The following is a 25,851-nucleotide window of genomic DNA, read 5'->3' on the forward strand; positions in this document are numbered from 1 at the left end:
AATTGTTGGTGCAGCAAAGGGCTTTTGGATTAGTCAAGGAAATTGTGGAATCTTGGCTTGTAATAAATCCATTAGCAATTGAAGATAAAGAAATACCAAAAGTGGCGCCAGTTTTGGGGCCAACAGGGTTTCCATTGTCCAAGAATTTTGAACGTAAAGTGTGCATTTCAATTTATGTTTATTTGTTGATTGCTGTAATTAAGTGCTTGATTAGGAAATTACTACCCTCTCCGAGAAGGCAGGTTGATTTCATGGTTCCATTGCTGGGATACCACTCAATCCCTTGATTTGGTGGGACTAAGGCACTTGATTGCAAGCCAAAGCTTTATGCTAGTCTTGATTTTTGTGCTCATGTGAGAAATTACAGCGAGATGTCTTTATATTGTGAGATGGAATCAAGCAATGATGATGCCTCTCAGTATGGATATTCACATAGGAAAGAAGAAAATACAATGCCTGATCTTGGACAAGGCTCACATAATGGACAGCAAACTAAAAATGTTATTGTTGGGCAAGATGCAGGGCATTCAAGGCATACCAACAAAGTGAAGAGGAATTTGATGACTAGTTCAAGAATCGGATGAGGACACTACTAAATCTCTTTTTTGAATGGGCAAAAGATCCTCAGTTCACTCGATTTTTTAATGCTCTTAAGAAGGACAGCGAGGGTAAGAAGAAGAAGTCATCTTCTACACCTTCGGGATAGCAAGGTGCACAAAAGGTAATGCCAAAGCCTTTACTTGAAGCTCCCAAAGGCGCAATGAAGCGAAATAGTTGCTGCCTATAGGGCAAGGAATGCAAATGCAAGGCCAACATGGAAGTGCCAATCCAATAGATTCTGGACAATCAGGTATACATGCCATGATGGGGTAGCCAGAATACTTTGGTGATAGCATAATTTTCATGTTATGGTTGAACAAGGACCACACATGGGAATGTATGGCACAAATCCCTATGATATGTAGCAGCCAATGCATGGTGTACAAGGCCCAATATATTCGGATATAGCTGAAAATGTGCAAAACCCTATGTATGATAGCATTGGCTTGATGCCTAGGGCACAAAGTAGAACGTTTAATCACGCATTTGCACCCTCGAATGCTTATGGGGCTCAAGGAATAAGTGCTAGTCATGCAAATGCTCTGTTTGGTGTTGGCTTTGATGTAAATTCAGCAAATGCACCTTTTTTACAGCAACCAATGTACCACAACTTAACACCCAAAGGGGTAGCAAAAGACTATGATGAGGATAGAAAAGTAGTGACGTTTGAATCCCTCAGTGGTGCACAAGATAGGCTAAAAGCTTTGACTTTCATTCAATAGTTTGATGCAGCCTATTCAGGGGGAAACTTCACTAAATCCTCAAAGATTCGAAAGGTAGCCACTTTTTTAAGGGGAATGCATTGCAACGGTGGTCCACTCTTTTGATGCAAGGTAGAGCACCGTCAACATGGGTATGATTCAAGCAAATGTTTGTATCGAATTGATTGACAAGTACCTATGAGGTGGACATCATGACAGCCTCAAACAAGTTGGATGCTAAGGAATGCAAGACTTTGGAGCAATACAATAAGAAGGTCTAGGATGCATTGCTGCACATTACTTCTTATCACCCCATACCCCTTCGTGAACAAGTGGAAAAATATGTTTCATTTTTGAAAATGTATGTTGACTGCTCCTCTTAGTCACTTCTAGGGCAGCTACCGCTTGAAAGGCCTAAAGATCAGGGCATAGATCTTATCCCTGGAAGTAGCCCCCTAATAAGCCACCCTACAAAGTTAATGTAGCCAAGTAGAAGGAGATTATGAGTCAAGTAAATGAGCTCTTAGAAAAAGAGCTAATTCAGCCTAGCTCATCTTTTTTTTATTGTCCATTGCTTTTGGTGTAAAAAAAGGATAGTTAATGGCATATGTGCATTGACTATCATACATTGAACAAAATCACGATAAAGAATCGGTTTCCGACCCCTTGGATTAACAATGTTGTGGATAGATTGCAGGGAGAAGCCATATTCGGATATATCAATTTGAAAAGTGGATATCACCAAATATACATAAGACCAGAAGATAATAAATAAACCCTGCATCCAACCAATAGTTTTTTAACTTAAGCTCTAAGTACATTTTCTTGAATTGTACCAAGTCTTCTTAACTTCTAAGCTACTAGTTTACATCCTTCTTTCAATTTAATGTGGTGGACAATGCTATTGGTTCCCCTAAACTAATAATATTCAGCAACAAATAGCTTTGGGTATTTTTGAAAAATGGCCAAATACTTAGCTCTTTCACCATTAGTAAAGTCATTTCCTAGCATGTTCACCAACTTAGGTGACCCAACATTCATTTCCTGCTAATTATGCATTTCTTGTATAAGATTTACTATTTTCTTCTCTTCTTTTGGACCCTGAATCGATAGCTGAAAATGGTCAACATCTTTAGAAAGCTACGTGAGCCCTGGCATTGGCTCCTCTCTCCAATAAGAAGACCACTTGAAGAATGATGATGATGATTGAATGAGGAGGGGGAGCCACAAACTAAATAGAACAAAAATATGGGAGCAATAAATGTTGGTTGGCCAATATTAATGTTGGCCGACTAGTAGCAATAAATGTCAATTTGCATGAAAAAGGCCCATTAAAAAATGCCTAAAATACATACCAAAATGCCCAATCCATCTAGCATGCAAAATGCCCAATCCATCTAGCATGCGTAGACTCACATACGACCTGACAAATACTCTGTTAATGGGACTAGCATTAAATAATTAATTAATGCTAGTCTAAGGATCGACAAAGGTTGAGGACCACTCCAAGTTGCAAATGGCCTAGCCAATTTATTTATGGATGGGCACATTTAGTTTTGGGTAAGGTCGGAAGGGCTGAAATAAATTTTTGGAATTATTTAATTTTCAAAATTAATTTAATATTTAGATAATGCTGAAAAATGGATTTAGAAGATTGCCACTTGGCAAAAATACCCATGCAAACTGAGAAAACGTTTTTGGGGGCTAGGCCTTAGCCACTTAGTTTTCAACTGGTGGGAGAGAGGGAGAAGGCTATTGATCAGAATTTGGTATTGTAGAGATATTTAGGAGGCTACCAACTGCTGCAAGTGACCTCGATGATGTAGGTAATAGCATTTATGATGCTTACAGATATAGATGACAGCAGTTGGACACTTCCTCTCATAGCACGCAACAACAATCTAGGCTGATTGGGGTAGGCAGCAAGCAATTTCAGTCATTTCCTACATGGAAATCGAGAATTTTCTCTCTCTAGCATTCTCTTACCTATTCTGGTCAATTCTTAGAAGATCTCAGCATTTCTCAGCTATTTGAAGCAGATCTCGGCCATATTTGATGGACAGCAAATGGATTTCTGTTGTACACCCTAATTTACAGCAATAATTAGGATTTAGCAACCACCTCAGGACCCATGCCATCAATAGAAGGCATCGTGCATTGAAATCCAGCATTTGGCCAGCTGGGGTCCAATTAGAGCAAGTCTAGGGTGAAAATCAAGGGGCAAATTATCCAATTTATTTGCTGATTGTTGGTGTAGCAAAGGGCTTTTGGATCAGCCAAGGAGATTTTGGAAACTTGGCTTGTAATAAATCCATTAGCAATTGAGGATAAAGAAATACTAAAAGAAATGCCAGTTTTGGGGCCAATAGGGTGTCCATTGTCCAAGAATTTTGAAGATAAAATGTGCATTTCAATTTATGTTTATTTGTTGATTACTATAATTAAGTGCTTGATCAAGGAATTACCACCCTCCCCAAGAAGGAAGGCTGGTTTCAGTGATTGTTGTAGATACCTCTCCTTTATATTTAGAATATGCAAATGTTGTGCAAGATACATAGTAGGCATTTAGTGCACAACTTAGCTATGACCCTTCTTTACATGAGCTTGGCCAAAAAACGCTTTATTTGTGTTATTTGCTGCTGTCTGGGGCTCGGGCACCACCTAAGACAATCAGAGAGCCACCTTGGATAGTTCGATGACTTATTTGTATATGGATAGGGCATGAGCACTATTGCAATACACGCCCAATACTCTTTGCATGCATTCTTCATCATTCTCCCATTTATTTACTTGATCACACTTTCAGCCTCAGCTCTCTACCATTGTTGTCCACACCCCCCTATTTGGGCAATATCCCAGTTTGTGGTGCTGTCCAACTAATTGTGACACTATACCAATAGGTGACTTCATTCTAAAGGTCCTCTTCACATTGCCATCAACTCTAAACACTTTTGATTGCTGTGTTTTGAGCCCACCCAGCTTGATGACATGTTCTTCATCATGTACATGGCTGCGTTTGCTGGTTTTACTCCTCCCTGGACTAGTATGGCAGATCACCTTTATCATTATTGTGCATCTCCAACTCTTGCTGCCCCTTGGCACCCAGGCAACAATTCCCATCAGCCACCTTATGTTAGAGTGTAGCGAATGTAGAAGCGTATGGACAAGACTAAAAGACAATGAACACGAGAGAAAGGGAGAGAGAAAAGAGATAGAAGAATGCAAACCTTGAGAATCTAGCAAGCATACAATCTTCTCTCATGCAGATTACTGATGCAATCTTGCAAATAAATCACATGCAACAATTATCATCTCTCAAAGAACCCAAGCAAGCCAACAACTTCTATTTTTTATAATGTTGTGCTTGCATAGAGGCCACTATGTCAAGCTAAAAAGGTGTATTAACATTAAAACTTCAATCAGCTCATTAAATAGCTCCAAGACTCAAATGCATAGTTGCCTAGAGTTTCGAAAACAGTGAAACCAAAACGTTTTTCAGAGTCACAAAATGGAGTTTGGGCCGGAGGCCAAAATAGTGAAACAAGAAAATAGATTTTACATCTATTTCTAGGAATATTGTAATAATAGGCACACATAAAGGGATAATACCACTTATATGTTGAATACATATACCAAAACACTTAAATTCCTCAACAATATAGAGTATACATGTAAATTTAGAAGAGATTTGACTAGTATACACGACTCTACCAAAGATTTGAGACAGTAATACTATATAATCATAATCCATGAGTTTCAAATACTTTCGAGATCAAGATTTAAAACTCAATATAAAATACTACAATATGCCATGGCCCATAAATGATTATGACAAATGTCAAGATTGAAAACTCCACAATGAACAGCCACAAACTCATATTATGGCATATAGACTCAAAAAAGAGAGTACTCATTAAACAATGCATGAAAAATAAGTACAACTCTAATGATGTATCAATGTCAAGACTCAAGTGATCATAGTATCTCATGTAAATGCCAATGAACCATGAACATGATTAACTAACAACAAATCTATAAAGTACAAGTCTATAAATCATGTCTCTCCCGCCGACACATGAAAGCAAGTGAGAAGGGCAAACTGCCAATGGGATATAAATAGCCCGAATAAAAGCCATAAAATAACGAGATCAGCCAACAAAAAATTGGCCAACCTAATCAACAACCAACTGATAGCATCATAAATGAATAAAATAATCACCACTGACCAGCCAGCCTACCACATGGCATAATCACCTACCCAAAAAGGTGCCTGTACACAGTGACTGCTGAAAATGCCCACAAATTGATAGGAAAAATGTGTAATGCCCTTCAAGAGTACCTCCGGGAGAACTGACTGCACCAATAGTAGCATAAGAAATGCTAGTCCAAGGGATGACTAATCTCCAACACTCCCTCTCAGATCCTAGACGTGGCATAATGCTTAGGGATCTGAAGTGTTGTCGAAGAAACCTAACATGAAACATTGGGTTCCGTACCAAAGCAATGCAACTCTCATTGTCGCAATGAAGTATCGTAGGACCTATTTGAGCATAACCAAGCTCTCCTAGCAACCTCGGAAGCCACGTTGACTCACATGTGGTCGAAGATGCCGCTTGATACTTTGTCTCTATGGAAGAAAGGGCAACAATGGGCTGCTTCTTGCTACTCCACGAGATAACACCTACACTCAAAGTAAAGCAATATCCTGTTATTGGCAGCCATTGGTCAACATCTCCAGCCCAATCTCAATCCATCCAACTTGTAAGAACCAAAGGTGAATCTCTAGTACTTGCTGGATAATGAATACCAAGATCGGGGGTCCCCCTCAAAAATTGCAAAATCCTCATAGCAGCCTGCTAATGTAGCATCTTGGATTCACTCATGAAACCAGCCAACAAACCTACGCGAATGCACAAATCAACCCAAGTGTTAAGAAGCCAAATCAAGGACCTAATCAACTGCATGTAGGGGGTAGAATCCGCTACCGGAGAATCTATATAGGCCGTAGCTTTCCAGTTTCTATCCATAGAAGTAGAAATGGCCTTACATCTCTCCATTGCAAATGTGACCGAAAGCTCTTGCATATACCACTGCTGGGAGATGAAAATCCCCCTCAGAGCTTGATAAATCTCATGGCCTAAAAAGAAAATGGAGATGGCCCATATCCATCATCTTGAACACCTCATGCAATGCCACCTTAGTCTCCTTGACCTTCTGGGCATGGTCACCTATCAAAATAAGATTATCCACACAAAGCACGAACAATGGGTGGCCTCCAACTGAGATGTGGACATACAATTGGGAACCAGAAGAGGAATGTCAATACCCCAATTTCCCTTGGAGGAACGAGTCTATCTTGCCATTCCAAGCATGTGGAGCTTGTTTAAGGCCATAAAGGGCCTTCTTCAACCTATACAAAAATAGGTTGCCAAAGAAATCAAAGTAGAGAGCTTGAATGAAGGATAGAATAAGGTCAAGATTTTAAAGGATGAAAAGATAGAGAGAGATGTTTTTGTTCCAAGACACATAATCATACAAAGAAAGGTGTGTAGGGCCATTCCCTTCATTAACAATTGGAGACCCCTCAATCACAGTCAAAGGAAAGCATCTAGTTTACAATACAAAACAATGCAAAAAAGTCTAAGATAATGAAGCAAGCTAGATACTTGCAAGGAACTAAGATATGGATGGCAAATGAGCTCACACCCACACAGCTCAAGAACAAGAAACAAGAACTTGCTAAGATACTAGAAGCATGAAAACAAGGAAACTGGGTGGTCTACAAATGAGGTACAGCCCTCATTGCAGAGTTCCAAACACCCAAATGAAAAGGAAATGATCATCTAATACTGTCAAGGTGGATCATTTGATAAATTGTATCCCTATCCTGAATGATAGGATAATCTTAGAGTTTCTTTATTCCATCTTTTAGATTCTAGTGTGCTTATGCTTTTGTTGGTATGCATTAATGAGCACATGGCTGCAATTACATGGGCTACACATGGATCACCTCCCAGCTCTACAATACAACAAGGACCTTGCTTACTAAGGGCTCAATCAAGAGAAGCTCGATAGGGTCATTAGGATGGCCATCATCCAATTGCACGTGGCAAGGACATGGGTCAAACCTACCACGAGGGATGATAATGGCTTTCTATTAAGAGCTTCTTCTTCTTCTAGCTCCTACTGGTTTTGTGATTCTCATATCCATGGACACACGTCTTACATAGATTAGAGTGTGACATTGGCCAGCCATCACAACATGTGCAAATAGAGAACAGTAGATATGGACCAGATGTGAGATTTGGATTTGCCAGCTCTAGCAATTTGAGCTAGACACTGATGAGCACTATATATGCAAGTGCCCAGAGTAGTATGAGATGAGGTGTCGCTTCCACTGCCTATTTCAAGAGGGATTTTGACCACTATCCAAGGTGATGGATTTTCGAGATGAACATTGCCTTTGACTCTTTCTCTTGGACTTATGCTGACGTAACACCTCAAGAGGAGGCAGGCAGCTCTGAGATGTAGGCCAGCGCACTCGTCCAGATTATTTCCGGAGCTACAACTGCATCGGATTCTACAAAGCACACCCGGATTATCTTTTGTTCGGTAGTAGTCGATTTAATGCCACCACGAGTTCATGACTTACAGATATAGCTCTCCTACAGACGGCTTCAAAACCAGGTAGACAAAAGCTTCAATGGCCTCGCTGTGAGATATAAGTGCTCCATCGAGGCTAAATGAGAAAATGTCAGGTAAAATCTGAATCAAGCTTGAGCATTTTGCAGGATGCGTCTACGTGAATCCGAACGATAGACCGAGGGTATACCTGCAAATTTCAGACGGAAGAGGCGGTTGTTGCTACGACAGAGGAACCGCACGCAAGCTCAGGTGCCTTCCTGACGCGTCTGATTTTCTGCGGTAGTTTGAGGCGCCAGTCGATTGGGAGTGTTCCATAGACGATGCAGGCGGGAGAAAGGACCAGAGGCAGCGTCATCAGCTTCTTAAATAAGGATGAATCACTGGCCCCTCGCACCTACGAAGCTTTTCTGTGATATTAAGATATCTTAATAAACTGTCGTTTTTAAGTTATGATGATTGCTAGAGATTATTATTACTATTATTCTTATTATTATTATTTATTATAGTTCGCATTGCATGGTCACGCTCGGATCCGACTCTTAAGACGTACATATCACATATCGCAGTCCCGTCGGTTTCTGACTTTTTGATTTTCTTGGATGCGAGTAAATTAGTTAACCTTTTGATATTTTGCTTCTCCCATTATATTATTATAATATTATTATAACAACATGTTTTCCTTCTTTCTCTTTTAAATACTTTTTGGAATAGTCTATCCTTTATTTTTTTACAAGATACTCCATTTATACCACAATGTTTCTCGCCATCTCGTCTCCCTTATTAGAGACTTTCATGACAAGGCTTGGGTAGGCACTTTTCTTGTGAGCGATGGAAGACACTTTTGTTGGCACTGACTGAGACTCCATCTAACATGTAAAAGTTTGGAGATGAGTTAGGTTCATATGTAATGGTAAGGAGTGGAGAGTTGGTGATCTAGGCCTGGGGAGTTTCTCGTGGGTGACTTCCGAAATCACATAAGTGAAGGGAAAGGGGTTTTTTCAAAAAGTACATAAGCATTAGGGGTAGGGCCCTTATTAATTTCCCCTTTGAACCTTAAAGGGGGAGGGAGTAGGGGAGAGGGGGGGTGTGGAGCAATTACATAAAGTTTACATAAATTTACATGCACACATATATGAGATATTATTTGTCATCGAGAAGGTTTGATATCAAATATAAGTGAAATTTTTAAAAGTTAAGATAATATTTTTATTACATGTTTGAAATACTATATTTTTGGTATCCAAGATAATGCACTATCACGAAATGCTATTTTTGGAGTAACGCAACAATATATCACGTTTACACAACAATGTATAGCTCTTATGTTAGTCTTTTAAACTTAGTCAATATGAGAAACTGAACAAAATACAAAATCTTATATCTTTTAAAAAGGTACGTAATAAACTTTCTTAATACATCGTATAAGTATCAAAATGGGGGATCATACAACTCTGATGTGTCTCCTTTACAAAGAGTGAACTCCTTAGGGATCTAGGTATGTTAATGCTTTTGATTTGTGAGCCTTGGGTAGATAGTTGTTTGTTCCTCAAGGGGGACTAGAATTATGAGGGAGCAATTATGTTTGATGTGGTGAGTGTGTTTGTATTCATAGTACTTGATGCTATGTATATTACACGAAAGTGTTTTCATGGTATACTTGCTATCAAGTTTATCAAGGAACAATTGTAAGTAGACATGCTGATAAAAGAGAGTTGGCCATAAAAAAGTGACGTAAAACTTGCTTGGATCTATGAGCGGTGTTGTAATAGTTATATAAAAGTTTATCTCTATACAGTGGCCTTATTCTATGATTTTGTTGTCTTGATATGCGGGGTGTTTTGTTTGAAATTGGTGTTCTTGTAGCTGTGATGGTTGCACAAATACTTCAGTGCTTCAAGCTTTATATAAGTGGCAACAACAATCTATGTTTGACATGATAGCAGACATGGATAGTACGGTTTTGGTCTCCTTTTTATTTCCTTTGCAAATATGAATATAAGTTGCAACAACAATCTATGTTTGACATGATAGCAAACATGGATATCAAGGATTTGGTCTCCTTTTTTTTCCTTTGCAAATATTAATAAAAGCATCAGTATATTTTTTCTACAACTATTGGTACGATCTTTAGAATAAGCATCGGTAAATATCAATTTTTTTTAAAGGCTTATAGAAATGCATTTTTTGGCATGAGAATACCATCATACCTAGACTAACACTTATTTTGACTCTTATACCGATGGTAGAAGGTAACATTCTAAAACAATTGTATACACGTTGTTGTCTTAAATTTCAGTATGTGTTGTAGTGGAGGTAATCATTTAAGCAATAAAACTTTGAAGTGTCGCTAATGTTACACCTTGTAGTTACGATGAACATTGCTTTGGTCTTCAAACTCCACGAATGACAATACCAACTCCCAAGCTCCAAACACTCTTGTAATAGGTAGTCAAGTCTCTACTTCCACCTACCTATAAACCCCAAGCACAATACCACCTACTCCACAAGAAGGATGGCCTTCAATACTCCACAAATCTTAGCCTCTTCAAAGGCAAACATAATGAGATAGTAGCTATATGCTCCTCTAATACTCCATGAATCTCCTTGGAGGGGTAGGGTGATGGCTCTCCTCATAATGTTACCCTACTCCATGCATTACCTCCTTCATATATAGATCTCCTTGGCTTAGGGTAATGCCTTACTTTCCACTAGCATAAAAAGCATCATCATACAAGCATCCACGTATGGTTGTTCATTAATCATGATACTCCAACTCTTTATTTTTGTCATTGCCATGCTATGCAATGGGGACTTTGTTTTAAACATAAGAAGGGCATCAGGATTGAGCTAGTACAATGGGGACTTTGTTTGCATGCACTACTTCTCGCCCAACTCTTGTGTTCATTCTATTTGGACCCATCATGAGCACATGAACCCTCCTAGTGTATCCCTTGTGATGCTCCTCCTTAGGTCTTTGCCAATCTTGTAAAACTTGTGCATCCTCAAATTTGAGGGTTGGTAAGGCAAAAGGGACAAGACAAAGGCATAGCGTGTGGTATAGATATGACAATATCTTAGCTTATGAATAGGAATTTGCTCATAAAGAGAGAATTTGATAGAAAGCTAAGGGAGAAAGTACTAAAATGCTTCAAGGTATTAAAGCAAGGAGTTGATATATCCTTGGTGGATTTTGAGCGAGAAATAGAATTTGGACAGGAGATATGGTAAGGATAGAGTACATAGAGAATCTTTTTCATGAGCATAGGCTATATAATAGCCTTCCCCTATAATACAAGAATGTTAATCAATCAATCATTTTCTTGTAGTGTCCACACACGCAGGCACGCACGCACGCACGCACACACACACACACACACACACACACACACTTAGGTAGAGAAGAGACAAGGGGAGGTTGAAGACAAGGATTTTGTGTTTGGAGACGACATTAGTTCCCTCTCTACCCATCCCCATTGTCCTTATCACTTTCCTCCTTTTCTTTCCACTTACCTCTACTGCATTCCTATGTATCCTCCTTAATCCTCATACTTCATTGTTGTCACTTTCTACTTGTCTAGCCAACTTGATTAGAGTACTCACATTGTCATTATTGTCCTTATTCAATGAGGACTCAATACATCTAGTTAAATCTAGAAAGCTTTGTAGTTCCTTGACCAACTTCAAAGGTGACCATTCGTGTACATCTTTGATCTTGTTGAATCTACTATAATTCCCTTATTGGATACTATGAATCCATTATGCTCTATCTGCTTCTTAAAGAAAGCAAACTTACTCTTCTTAGCATAGAGCATGTGCATCCTCAACATTTCAAGCACAATTTGGAGCTTCTCTTCATGATCTTCTTCTTCTTTAGAATAGGTTAGGATATCATTGAAGAAGATGAGGATGAAACTCATCAAAAGGTAAGACTTAAAGATGTCATGTACCAACCTGTTGAAGTTAGTTAGGGTATTAGTCAAACAAAAGGACATTACAATAAATTCATAGTTCCCATATCTTGCATTGACAATAGCCTTTGGAATATCTTATTCTTTGATTTTGATTTCTTGACCTTAGAATCATTTTAAGAATGTGTTTGCCCCTTGAAGCCCATCAAGAAGCTCATCAGTCCTAGGAATTGTATATTTGTTCTTCATCATCACCTAGCTTAGCTCACAATAATCAATGAAAAGAAAAAGAGTTCCGTTTTTCTTTATTTGGAATCAAAGGGAGTGAGCCCGGAGTGGAAGCACGAGCTGTGGTGGAAGGAGCAAAAGACACAGAGAGAGAGAGAGAGAGAGAGAGAGAGAGAGAGAGAGAGAGAGAGAGAGAGAGAGAGAGAGAGAGAGAGAGAGAGAGAGAGAGAGAGAGAGAGAGAGAGAGAGAGAGAGAGAAGAGAGAGAGGATGTGGGAACTCCAACAGTCACAATATGTGATCAGTCCTCCTTTTATTCAAATATCATTGAAAGAATAAAGAATGAAGTGACAATGATGACCGCCCGCAACCTACAATGTACAGATGTGTGGGTACTATCAGTGTAGTAATACATGGGAGGCCAAGCATTGACGCCTTTACCCCCAACAACCTCCCACTTAAAGGCAAATGTGCCCCTAGTGAGGAGAGAACAAGAAAAAAGTAACAAAGTACAAATGTACATAAGTATAACAATATGAGTAAAGACATCATCTTATACAATGCCCATCAACTTCCTAAGAAAGGCAAAACGCTCCACTAAGAGACTTTTTATGAGTCGATCTGCATGATTTTGGTCATTTGAGATATTGACAAAGTCAATAGACTTGTCCTTAATGACCTCTCAAATGAAGTGGTAACACACCTCAATGTGTTTTGTCTTTGTATGGAAGATTGGATTCTTGGTTTAACTGAATAACGCTCATAGAATCTGAATGTAGTTAGGAACCACATCAATAATATCAAGGTTTGCCACCAAACGGCCTAACTAGAGAGCCTCCTTGCAAGTCTCAATGGTTGTAATATACTTGGCCTCAGTAGAGGACCTGTGCATTTCTACACCCTGGACATCCAAGAAACAACAGGTCGAATAAAGCTTAAGACATAGCTAGAGGTGTGGACTTCCTACTGTCTGCATGTCTTGCATAATTAGAGTAAATGTACCCCATGACTCTTATATCCTAGCCACCATAACATATGCACATACCTTCTATGCCCTTCAGGTACCTCATAATACCCTCGATGGCATCCCAATGGCATCTACTAGGTGTACCCATATAGCATGCCACAACTTCCACTGTAAATGCTATGTTAGGATGAGTGGCCATCATGGCATACATCAAACTACCCATGGCAAATCCATAAGGGATCTTGGACATTTGCTCATCAGACTATGGATAATCGGCCCGACTAACCTTCACATGAGAAGGTAGAGAACAACCAATAGGCTTACTGTCTTACATATAAAACCGCTCAAGGACTTTCTAGATATACTCTTGTGAGTGATAGATAAAGGAGTCCCTTAGAGTGATCACATATGATGTGCATCCCAAGAATATGCAAGACTTGTCTCATGTCTTTAATCTCAAAGCTCTTCTTGAGTTGAGTTTTCAAGGCATTTGGCTTATCATGAGCTCTCCTAACAATAAGCATATTGTCTAGATAGAGTACCAAAATCATAAGGCTGCCATCATGAGCCTTCTTTGTGTTTAAACATGGATCCATAGTAATACAACTATATTCCTATGAATGCATAAAAGCATCAAACTTGTGGTACCATTCCCTAGGTGCCTGCTTAAGGTCATAAAGGCTCTTTCTCAACTTGCACACTAGGTATTCCCTGTCTTTACATCAATATGATAAATGTCTTTACATCAACTTGCACACTAGGTATTCCGTGTCCCCATATAAAAAAGCCGTCTTTACATCAATTTGATAAAGCTCTAGATCTAGTTGAGCAACTAATGCTAGTCCAAGCGCAAGGTTGTCATTTTGACCACACGAGAAAGGACTTCATCAATGCGAATACCATATCCCTACTTGAAACCCTTAGCTACCAATTTGGCCTTATGGGCCTAGGGCATCCAGGCATGCTTTTTGGCTTGTATACCCACTTGCATGGTAATGCCTTCTTGACACTAGGCAAAGGAACCATATCCCACATATGGTTATTCTGTAAGGAGTCAAACTCCGACTGCATAACCCTCCCTATCCCATGAGTGACTATCCTCTCTATGCATGGGCTCATCATAAGAGAGGCTCACCTACATCTATCACCATAATATAATCCATGAATGTCGTAAAAGCGCTCACATTAACGTCTAGGTCTAGTAGAGCGTCTCAAAGCAGGCTGATCTTGCACAACATGTGGGGCCAGGGCCACTGGAGCATCAACTATTGTAGGTTGTCTAGATGGCTATATGGGAGTAGGAGGCTCCTCCCGAAAGATCACTCTGTATATCTCAACCACTTGTGTAGGGTGCTTATGCATATTTTTCTCATGGAAAATTACATCATGGCTACGGATAACATTACGAGCATGCATATCCCAAGGCGATAGACCATCTCACTTGCATCCCCATAACAAAAAAAGATGCATTTCACAAACATGATCTAGCTTATTGTGCTTGTCTTTGGGAACATGGAAGAATGCCTCGCAACCAAAGATACAAATGAGTATATGATGGAGGTTTTCTAGTCCATATCTCCTCTACAAATTGGTAATCAATAGCAATGCAAGGGGACCTGTTAATCAAGTGTACAACAATAGTAACTACCTCAATTCTCCAAAAGTGGTGGGGTAAGCCTGCCTGGCTAAGCATACCATGGCTCTCTCTAGAAATGTCCTATTCATACATTCGGCAATCAATAGCAGTGCAATGGGACCTATATAATCAAGTGTACGATAGTAGTAATGCCTTGGTTCAAAAGTGTTGGGATAAACCTACTTGGCTAAGGATACTATGGACTATTTCATAAATTGTCATTTTCATGCGTTCGGTAATACTATTCTGAGGAGGGGTGTAAGGGGTGGTCAATTGACGCTTAACACCCCGCTCATCATAAAACTGTTCAAAAGCTTTTGAGACATACTCACCCCCATTATCAGATCTTAGGCATTTTAGCCTACCTAGACATGTTCTCAACAAGAGTAAGACAATGCTAAAAGGTAGATAAGACATCTAATGTGAGTAATCATCAATGAATGTGACAAAGTACTTCACACCACCTAGTGATTGATAGGACATGGAACCGCATACATCCAAAGGAACAAGATCTAAAGACTCACATGTGCACTTCATGCCAGAATTCTTATTTGTACTACACGTCTACCTGCCATATAAACAATGATCACAAGACTCAAAACACTTATAGTTTGGGGGCGGAAGATATTGCAAACTAGTAAGCATTCTCATTCCTTTCAAAGACATGTGCTCAAGGTGGCGATACCAAAGAGATATATGTGTAACTACAGCCACAGCCAAAACATGGTCAACTGACCTAGATACAAGCAAAGGATAGAGGGTACTAGACTTAGCACCATGTGCAATAATAAGATTCCCATAGGAAATCTTCCATGAGGAATCACCAAAAGAAACAAAACCTACATCCAAGGTGCCAACAGAGATAAGGCCCTTTGTGAGAGCTGGTACATGACGTACGTAATGAAGAGTGAATATGCCACTTGAACCAAAACATACATGGACATCACCAATACCAATGATCTCCAATGCCAGGTCATTACCCAAACGGATAGATCCAATCATACTGCGACAAGAGTGAAACCACTCTTTATAAGGGGTCACATGAAATAAAGCCCTTGAATCTATCACCTAACATTGAGTATATCCTAACAAAGCATTAGTCAATTGTGAAGCATCCAAAGAAGAAGCTACCAAAATAAGATCATTAAACACATTAGGTTGTACCACATTAATCTCCTCAATCTTGATACTAGACTTGCTAGGCATAATGTTGTGATCATCATTCTTGTCCTGCACTTTACCCTTTCCCTTTTCCTTGCGCTTTTCTTTGTGCATTTTATGGCATTGTCGCTAAATATGACCTACTTTCCTACAATAATGACAAGTAAGACGGGACATATTGCCAATAGGACTTACTGTGAGATTGTCCACGTGTCCTAGACCAAGACTTATTAAAGTCTCTACCATGGCCCTTTTCATTTTGCTGTCTGTCACAATTAATGCATGGGATGTACAGGAAGTATCCACATTCTTTTTGTTCACCTCTTTTGTCAAGAGGGCACTCTCAACATCCTCTAATTTCATTCCATTCTTAGCATAGAGAGTCGTACAAAAAGTATCCCTGATGCCAGGAGGCATACTCCACGGTGGATTCCGTAAAATTTTATTATTACCGGGGCTCATACACTAAGTGGATTCTTTGTGTGAGAAGTCGATAGAGACGCCTATCCTTTTCGGGCGTTTTGTTAATTTTATGTGTACATGGGTGATTCCATAGCGGGTGATTCCGCAAAATACATATTTAAATTAATAAACGTTTATGAGTTTAGAGTGCGCACTCGTAATAAATTAAGGTTAGGATTGATTTCTAACCAATTTATTTATATAGCTGAAGACTGCTAGGTATTCACTTTTGTCGGTTTAATTGTATTATTTTTCTAACAATTAAGAATGCTTCAGTTGATGTGTAGAGCGAGCAGCGGTGGAATTGGGAAGCATTGGAGGATAGCGTGTATTCAAGTTATCGTCAATATTTTGATAGGTGCGTATCTTAGGCATGGCACCTATATTTTGTCACGCTTATTTATCAAAGCGCTTGATATTTATTTATTATTTTTGTATGCGTATGGGCGCACAATTTAAATATTTGTATTGGACATTGTATTTGGGTACCGCCTGACTTCTTGGGCGTCCATTAGCTTTAATTCTTTATTGGCACAAAAGCAAACTTAAAAGCTAAAGCGTGCTATTTTGTAATTTGGGCTATTATTTGAGCTTGAAGATGAATAATATATGAAATACATGCTTTGTGGAGCGTTCACACAAGGCATGGGGGGAGATTGCACACAATTGGTCTCTTGTTCATGTCGTGCAAGCTTTCTTCATTGATGTGTGTGCAAAAAGTAGAGTTCTTTTGTTCTTGGGGACCTTCTGACGCTCACTACATGCGCATACAGCGACCGATCTATGCACCAGTGGTATCAGAGTGAAGCTGAGACTGAGAGCTTCTAATCGCTTACCATCTTGCGTGAAGGCAGAGCTCGTGGAACGATCGAGCTCTACAGTCAGTTTCGTCGTGAACGGTCAATACCAGCATGTTCCTGGCGGTCAAGAACCCCCTTTGATCGCGAAGGACCAGCCTCTGTAGGTGAAGGACCGGCGGCTAAGCTCCTTTAACAAGTCGTGAGTAAACAGATAAGCCTCCATAGCCAAAAGCTTTAAAGCTTTTACTCAAAGCTTAATAAGCTTATTAAAAAAGCTTATCCACACGGATTTTTCCGCCTGCGGTGTCATTATAAACTGACGGCCGCTGATTCTGCCACCAAGATCCTGACATCCTCAAAATCACGATTGGATTAGTCCATTAAAGTTTCCTCATACTCCAAGTCTTCTAAGCAATCCTGCAAGTCACCAAAGTCACAAAGGTTATCTTCAACCATTACTATAGCGGCAGTTCACATGCAGAAGCACACGAACTAGTCTATTGCTCTCTGGTAGACCCTTTTCACACTTGTAGACATACTGAACCAGTTTCAGCAAGAACAGAAGTTCATACGTAGGTCATACGTAGATTATACGCAGTTTCTACGTAACACTATTTTTTTGGATGCAGCTCGAAGAAGAACGAAGAGCTCAACAAGCTTTGCAAGTTCAATTGGCCAATTTGCAACGATCTACCACCGACCAAGATGGACCGTAACCCGAAGGTCTTATACAACGTACCATTGATGCGACACTTGAAGCCCAATCCATCTACAAAGAAACAAAGATAATTAAAAGAAACTTCAAATTTCGTACTTTCAATGGATCACATAATGGAAAGACTGTACTTGCTTTTATCAGTCAATTTGATGATTACTTCCATGAAGAAACATATGCTGAGAACGACAAAATTAAATGTGTCACTAACCATTTAGTTGACCGAGCATCCTTATGGTGGACTATGGTCCGCAAGAGTGTTGATTGTCCCACTACCTGGGAGACTTTCCAAAAGAAATTTTTGCAGAATTTCCTTCCTCCTCAATTCCATGAAAAAGCCATCAAGCAATGGGATCTTCTACAACAAAGAGATCGCGAACCTATTTCCCAATACACTGAATGTTTCTGGAATGCTCTACTGCAACTACGTATGCTCGAAGGTGTACCTGAAGCAACTCATAAACGCAAGTTTATGTCCGGCCTACTTGGACATTACTATGCGGAAGTCAATATGTTCAAGCCAACAACCCTTGAAGATGCAATTTCCTTGGCTCATGACACTGAAGACAAGATTCGAGGAAGAGACAAGCGACCACAAAAATTCCCAACTAATGGTAACTATGGTTCCAAACAATTCAATTCAAATTTTCGAAGATTCAATCAAAGTCGTTTTCTTCCATCTTCATTCCGTAAATCTTGGACACGACCACCTGCCTTGCCATCAAACACCAATCCAAACCCTAAGCCATCTCCATAGTCAAATCCCAACATTCCTAAAATTCCTGCCATTACCAATAATGTATCCAAAGCAAAACCCATAGTTTGTTACAAATGCCATCAACCTGGACATCTAGCAGCCAATTGTCAATCGAAAAAGCCACCTGTTCATATCAATTATCTTGGCGCAATAGAAGAAGAAGAACGTGAGGAAATGCTAGACTTTACGGAAGATGATGACGACATTGGTACTACTTCGGATACTTTGCCAAGTATGCCAAATCCTCATTCTTTGTTAACAATGAAATGTTTTGTGCATGGTAAAGAAAAGACTATTTTACATGATGATGGGAGCACACATGACTTTATTTCTGCAAAATTAGTCAAAGAATTGAATTTACAAACTGTTTCTACACATTATCGCATCAAAGCTGCATTCCTAGGAACGAGATATAATAGAACACAAGAGGTGCATAATTTAAAAATTAAAATTGGTGAATATACCGAATGGAGAAATTTCCTAGTTGTACCTTTGCAGTCTAGTGACATTATCTTAGGAATGCCTTGGCGTCATCAATACAATCCTGACATAGATTATTCTACGCATTCAATTAAAATTTATTTTCAAGGAAAACAAATCACATTGCATGGTATGCACGCTTCCAATAATTTTCCATTGTTTACTCATACTCAAGCTAAACGTGCATTACGTAAAAGTAGCAAATCTTATTTAATATGGATGAACGAAATTCAAGCTAAAGAAAAACAGATGCATCCTAGGCATACACAATTTCTTGCCCAATTTCAAGATTGTTTTGCTGCTGATTTACCACCTGGATTACCACCTTCACGTCCTGAAGATCATAAGATAGATTTAATTCCTGGAATACAACCAGCATGTAAAGCACCATATAGACATAACCAAATTGAACAGAAAGAAATTCAAAATCAAATAGAAGAATTACTTAATAGAGGATTAATTAGACCTAGTAGTTCTCCATTTGGTGCACCTGTGTTATTAGTGAATAAGAAAAATAATACTTATCGCATGTGCATTGATTATCGTGTCCTAAACAAAATTACTGTTAAGAATAGATATCCGATTCCTAGGGTAGATGATCTTATGGATAAGCTACAAGGATCTGCCATATTCAATAAGATAGATCTTAAATCTAGCTATCATCAAGTAAGATTGGACAAATCTAATATATTCAAAACTACATTTAGAACACAATTTAGACACTATGAATTTCTAGTTATGCCTTTTGGTTTAACTAATGTACTAGCCACATTTAGTCGTATGATGAATCACATATTTTTGAAACATCAGCATTGTGTCATAGTTTTCTTTGATGACATATTAGTATTCAGTAAAAATGAGAATGAGCATTATGAACATTTGTCTTTAGTTTTTAAGTTGTTAAAAGACAATCAATTATATGCTAATCCAGAAAAGAGTGAATTTTTCAAACAGAAATTGAATATCTAGGACATATTATTTCATCAGAAGGTATTAAAGTCGACCCTAAAAAGATAGAAGCAATTTTAAATTGGCCCATACCCAAAAATGTGCATGAATTACGTTCTTTTCTAGGTCTTGCTAGTTTTTACAGAAAGTTTGTGAGGAATTTCTCATTAATTGCACTATCTTTGACAAAACTTTTAAAGAAGGGTATTGTGTATAATTGGTCTGATAATCAACAAAAATCCTTTGATTTATTGAAACATGCTTTAACTCATGCTCCTGTATTACAACTACCTGACTTCAATAGACCATTCTTCTTAGTAGTTACTGACGCTAGTGGATTTGGAATAGGAGCCATCCTTATGCAAGATAATCATCCCATAGCCTACTCTAGCTGTAAACTCAAACCATCTGAACTTAAATATTCTACCTACGATAAAGAATTGCTAGCTGTAGTACAAGCCTTACGTCAATGGAAACATTATTTAATGGGATCTGAATTTATGATCAAAACTGACCAACAAAGCATTAGACATATTCTTAGTCAACCACAAATATCTGACCGACACATTAAATGGGCCGCTTTTATTCAAAGTTTTAATCCCCTTATACAATATCAACCTGAAAAAGAGAATGTTGTAGCTGATGCTTTGAGTAGAAGACCGATAATTCATAATATTTCTGTGATATCATTTGATTCCCTTATCCCTATGAAAGATACTTATCATCAGGATCCTACTTTTCAAGCTGATTGGAATAAACTAGTTGCAAATAATTGGATTCCTATTGATTCACTCTCTAACAATAATGGATTCATGTTTTATGAAAAAAGATTATGTGTGACTGTTCCATTTCGATCATTTGTTTTGGATGAAATTCATTGTCCTCCATATCAAGGTCATAGAGGAATTATATCTACTTTGCGTACGACTAAAGATTTTTATTGGCCACATATGGACACTGATGTATCTAACTTTGTATATGAATGTTTAGTTTGTCAACGAGTTAAAAGACACCATGGTAAACAATATGGTTTACTAATGCCATTATCTATTCCATCACGACCATGGGAACATATTTCAATGGATTGGACTGTTGTAGAAAGGTTTAGCAAACAAGCATATTTTATTCCATGCAAGAAAACTTTAACTGCATCTCAAGCTGCTCAAATGTTTTTGACAACTGTTTTCACTAATCATGGTTTACCAAAAGTTATTATATTTGATCGTGATTCTAGATTTTGTAATAATTTTTGGATTACTTTATTTGCTAACTTAGGAACAAAGATTGATTTTTCATCTGCATTTCATCCTGAAACAAACGGTCCAACAGAAGCTACTAACAGTACTATTTTAGATCTTTTGCGTGCTTATACCATTTCATAGCCACACACATGGGATACACATCTACATTTACTTCAGTTTGCATACAATAATACACCACATACAACTACAAAGAAAGCACCATTTGAAGTTATTTATGGATATCGATTGTCTACACCTGTTGCATCATTATCAAACAAAATTCAAACTACTGATGATATTGCTAACATGCATGCAACTATTTTTGATGAAGTTAAAGATATGATTGCCAAAGCCTAGCAATCATATACAAAATAAGCAAATAAGAAAAGACAGGCTATGAATTTTCAAGTTGATGATTATGTTTGGTTACGCATAGAAAAACGAAGATTACAAAGTGTTGCAATTCTAAAGCTGACTCCACTCCAAATATTGGTGTGGTGCAAGATTGAACTAATCCCACTCACTCATAGTCTACCACCTCTAGGAATTCTAGCCAAGCTCGATCACAATCTACCTCAGTAACTCCTTTGCTTACTCAAAATGTGTTGATCTCTCGAGGTTTAGCGTCACTTTGATTTGCTCAAACACACTTCCACATGTGTCATATTATATGGTCTCTACTTCCTCTTTGCTCTCCTCACTAATGGACTATTCATCGTCAGAATCCTCATATTGGGACTGTGTGTCACTTGTAGGGTTCCTACTTTTGAGTTCTACGACACTTGTCATGAGATTCTAGTTATATGATAAGTTTAAGTCATGCACCTCAGTCCATTGCCACTCTTTGCTTTCCATAAGTTCCTTGAGGGGCTTTAAATTGGCACAATTGGGTTATCTGCAAGCTAACTTGATAGGTACTCAAGGATTTTGTGAAGTTCTAATTTGTTTGCTGGGATGTGATAGGTGATTGGTGTTGGTTGGTCGATGGATCTGGCCATCATGCATAAGGGTACTGCAACTAGATTACAAGCAATGGCATTGCTAGGGTAGCTAGCTGAGTCTATAGATTACATGTATTCATCCTTATCCTTTGAGAATGGGAGATCAATGGTTGCCAATCCATGCATCCATTCTCACTCATCCTCAAGGCAAGGAATGTACCTTATAATCACTTCTAGGCCTTGATTCACCTTTTAGTAGGGTAGGGATGGCATCTAAGTCCACTGGTGAGGTTTTCCAAGCATCCATGGACTGCTTGTGATCTATTGCCCAAAAATATCAGGCCATTATCCTAGTACTCTTTCACTCTCGCATTCCTCATCCAAGTCTTGTCGAGCATGATATCATAATCCACTCCCTTCATAACTATGAAGTTCGCAGAGAATTGGATTCCCACTATCTTTAGAGGCCAGTCCTTCAGGACTCCAAAAGGTCTAACCTTCTTCCCATTCACTAGAGTGACATTGAATTGTGTGGTTTCCAGGAGCAGGTTTCCCTAAGCTTGCACGACTACATGACTAAGTACACTAACCCCTGCTCTTATGTCTACTATCCCCTTTCGTGTAATATCTCTTAAGGTAGCGAGACAAGTAAGACAACGTGCATCTCAGTGCCTTCCCAAAAGGCATTCGCTTGTGGAGACTTAGATATTGGATTCAGAATTAGGCTTGGTATGTGTATCATGGCATCATGGTCTGGGAAGTCTTGCGGTTTATGTTCATTACTACATTCTACCCATCACTTCAATTCTTGTCAAAGTGTAGAGTTCTACTTAACCAATTCTCCCAACGACAATGTCATATGAGTTGTTATTAGTGTGATTAGCAATTTTCCATCCGTCTTTCCCACCTCAGCTTCATGGGCTTTGTACCAATGCTCTTGAGTTGTTTACATAGTGGTGGCCTCCTCATTCTACCCATACATATGTTCTCATTGGGTGTTTTCTCTCCTGCTCTTAAATATGTGGGAGAGACTTGTAGGCTCACAGTTGAGAGTTTGTTAATCTTGTTTCCTCAATGATATGTTTGGCATATTGAAGGTGAGCTTGCACTTCTTTTATCCATTCCTTAACTTATCCACAGCCTTTAGCTCTGCTAGTTGAGGTCTTCCCTTGTCTCTCGTCTTAGGAGTAGACGTTTTTGCTTTAGCTTCAACGACCTATTTTCCTTTAGTTAATGTGGTCTCACCCTCAGTCTTGAGCATTATTTTCACCTCGATTCTTTATTTTCTCTATTGTTGACTCTTCTTCCCTATAGAGGATGCATTCAACTTGTTAGGTCTAGATAATGAGATACTAGCTTTCTTTGTTTGTGCTTGTGTCATGACATTTATGGGGATAGGTGTGGCATTGTTGTCACATGACTTGACACAAAAGAGTTCGAGCAGCACATATGGTATGATTGCTAAGCTAGTGGAGGGTTTTCGGCTAGAGCAATTGGTGAGCAGGTGTGTGACTTCACATTCGGGGCATTTCAAGTTGGCCTTCTCTCTATTTGCCTACTCATTTTTAGGGTAGCGAGATGAGGTATACCCTGAATGGCCACACATCCAACATGCTATTGGTTTCTAGTTCTAAGCTCCTCCTTCCTACCTGGGTCTCTACCTCTTCCTCTACCCTAAGGCCATGAGTGACACATGTCTATAGTCCATCAATATGGGACTACCCTCTTTGTCATAAGAGACATAAGGGTTCACGTAAGAATCTTCCTCTAGCGGTTCCTCCACAAAGTGCATTGGAGCATTGCTTGGTGGATGGGTCAAAATAGGTCCTCGGGGTGTAGGGATTCCCATTGGGTTGATGTCTATCCTTAGGGTGGTTGGCTTTGAATCATTATGTGTAGGGAGAGCCAAAGGGGCTCCCCTTTAGAAGTATGGTTGCCTAACTCCTAGATAGAATGACTGAGTGTAAGGTTGTTGGTAAGGCAATTGCCTTGGCAACCAACACTACATGGTGTCATGCCCAAATCTCCTGCAATTGGCATAAGGCCTTGACTTAGGATTGGGACATTCAGATGGTAGATGGTTTCCTCCATAATGCACACACTGCATGTCAGGTCATATTCACCTTCATAGTGACTCTTACAGTTTGGTCAATTTCGATTTTAGGTCAGCTATAGCTTGGGTCTGGTCAACACTCTTTCCCTTTTCTTGTTCACTAGGGGCTACTCGATCACTCATTATTGTAGCTCTCTCGATGTTCCTAAATGCATTGCTACCTTAGTGTGTAGCTCGATAGCTTCTCTACTTGAGCAAGTCATCTACTTGTATGCCCTCCTCAAATACCATTGCAAGCACATCCCTTTGCATGTTTGAGTTGCTTGCTAGGGCCTTATAGAGTTCTTTGTTGTAGATCCCGTTAATGAACACGGTAGAGACCGCTCTCTCATTGGGTTGCTCAACCGCTGCAAGTATCCTCTTATAGAGACTTCTCAAATGTGTGATGTAGTCTTGTATGTCCTCTTTGTCTTTATGGTTGACATTCATCAACTTAATAATGAGGTTATCAAAGTATCTTGCCTTTGAGAATCTCTTGATGAAGAGATCCTTCAATTGAGTGAAGTTATTGCATTTAGCATTTTTTAGACTGGTGAACCAAGTCTATCCCTTGTCTCCCAAGCAAAGATTGAATGCTTGTGCTCGTTGAGTAGGGTTAGTGAGGTTTTTAGCCTTGCACACCTACTCCAAGTGCTCGACAAAGCTATAGGGGTCATTGACTATTTAGTATTTATCGAGTCGCTTTACAACTATGGGTATTTTTGTTTCGCTTCTAGCATTTGGGGTACAACTAGCAATGATGCTGCCAAGGCTACCCCACTTTGCTCAGCACTGGTACTATTTAGCAATCTTTTCGTGAGTAGATCACTCATTGTAAGGTTGTCTTCCAGGGTTCTCCCTATTTGCATTGCCTTCCATTCTTTCCTACCTAAGATGGCTAGGATCCGGTGAACCTTATTGAGCTCTCTCTCTTGACGCAATCTCTGAGCCCTTTGCTCCTGGCTATAACTCACAGTGAGCTACAATGCCATCCTTGCCAATGTCCTCTCCTCCTTAAGGTTAGCTATGATATCGACTACTAATCTTCCATGGTGCACTATCATTGTATATCAATCTAATTGTGTAACAAGCTGTCAAATGTCATCTGAGTACTCTGCATGTTAAGGTCAAGGTCAAGGTTGAGATTATTCTCATTCGAGTTGGTGCCTACTATAATAGTTTCCTCTTAACCCACTAGTGCATCAATGAGGTCAACCAAGCTAGCTAAAGATGTATCCCCAATCTTGGCTAGCCCTTTCTTCCCTTAGTGGTCTGATGGGTGTGTCTCTTCTAGGTCTTTATTCTTGGTATCTTGGGCCACTTGTTTGACTCTAGGAGTTGTACTCCTATTGGTGGGTTCATTTTTAGCTTAATCTCCCTTAGTGTGTTCCTTGTTAACCCAATAGTTTGCAAATATGCAACACTTATACACTAGCAATGCAACTTGATGTGCACTGTGTGAAATCAAGCTTTCTAGCTTTCACATATGCTTAAATGCCTTCAATGCCAAGTGTGATCTTTGATGAAGCCAACTGCATCCAATCAATTTCCTATCCTTGTTGCTTTTCGA

The 25,851-nt window shown here is 39.2% G+C and overlaps 1 protein-coding gene across 4 annotated transcripts in view; it reads right to left on the reverse strand.

The window, feature by feature from the left end:
- LOC148019754 (uncharacterized) overlaps window positions 1–8,329 on the reverse strand; it is an 84,925-nt gene extending 76,596 nt beyond the window's left edge. For all 4 annotated transcript variants that reach the window (XM_087699907.1, XM_087699905.1, XM_087699908.1 and 1 more), the window contains exon 1: window positions 8,134–8,329. The gene's annotated coding sequence lies outside the window, so the exon portion shown is untranslated. The remainder of the gene's footprint in view (window positions 1–8,133) is intronic.
- Between the last annotated feature and the right edge of the window lie 17,522 nt (window positions 8,330–25,851).

The sequence above is a fragment of the Lygodium microphyllum genome, chromosome 19 (genome assembly GCF_053477565.2).
Source record: "Lygodium microphyllum isolate KBCC chromosome 19, Lygodium_microphyllum_v1.1.10, whole genome shotgun sequence".
NCBI lineage: Eukaryota > Viridiplantae > Streptophyta > Polypodiopsida > Schizaeales > Lygodiaceae > Lygodium > Lygodium microphyllum.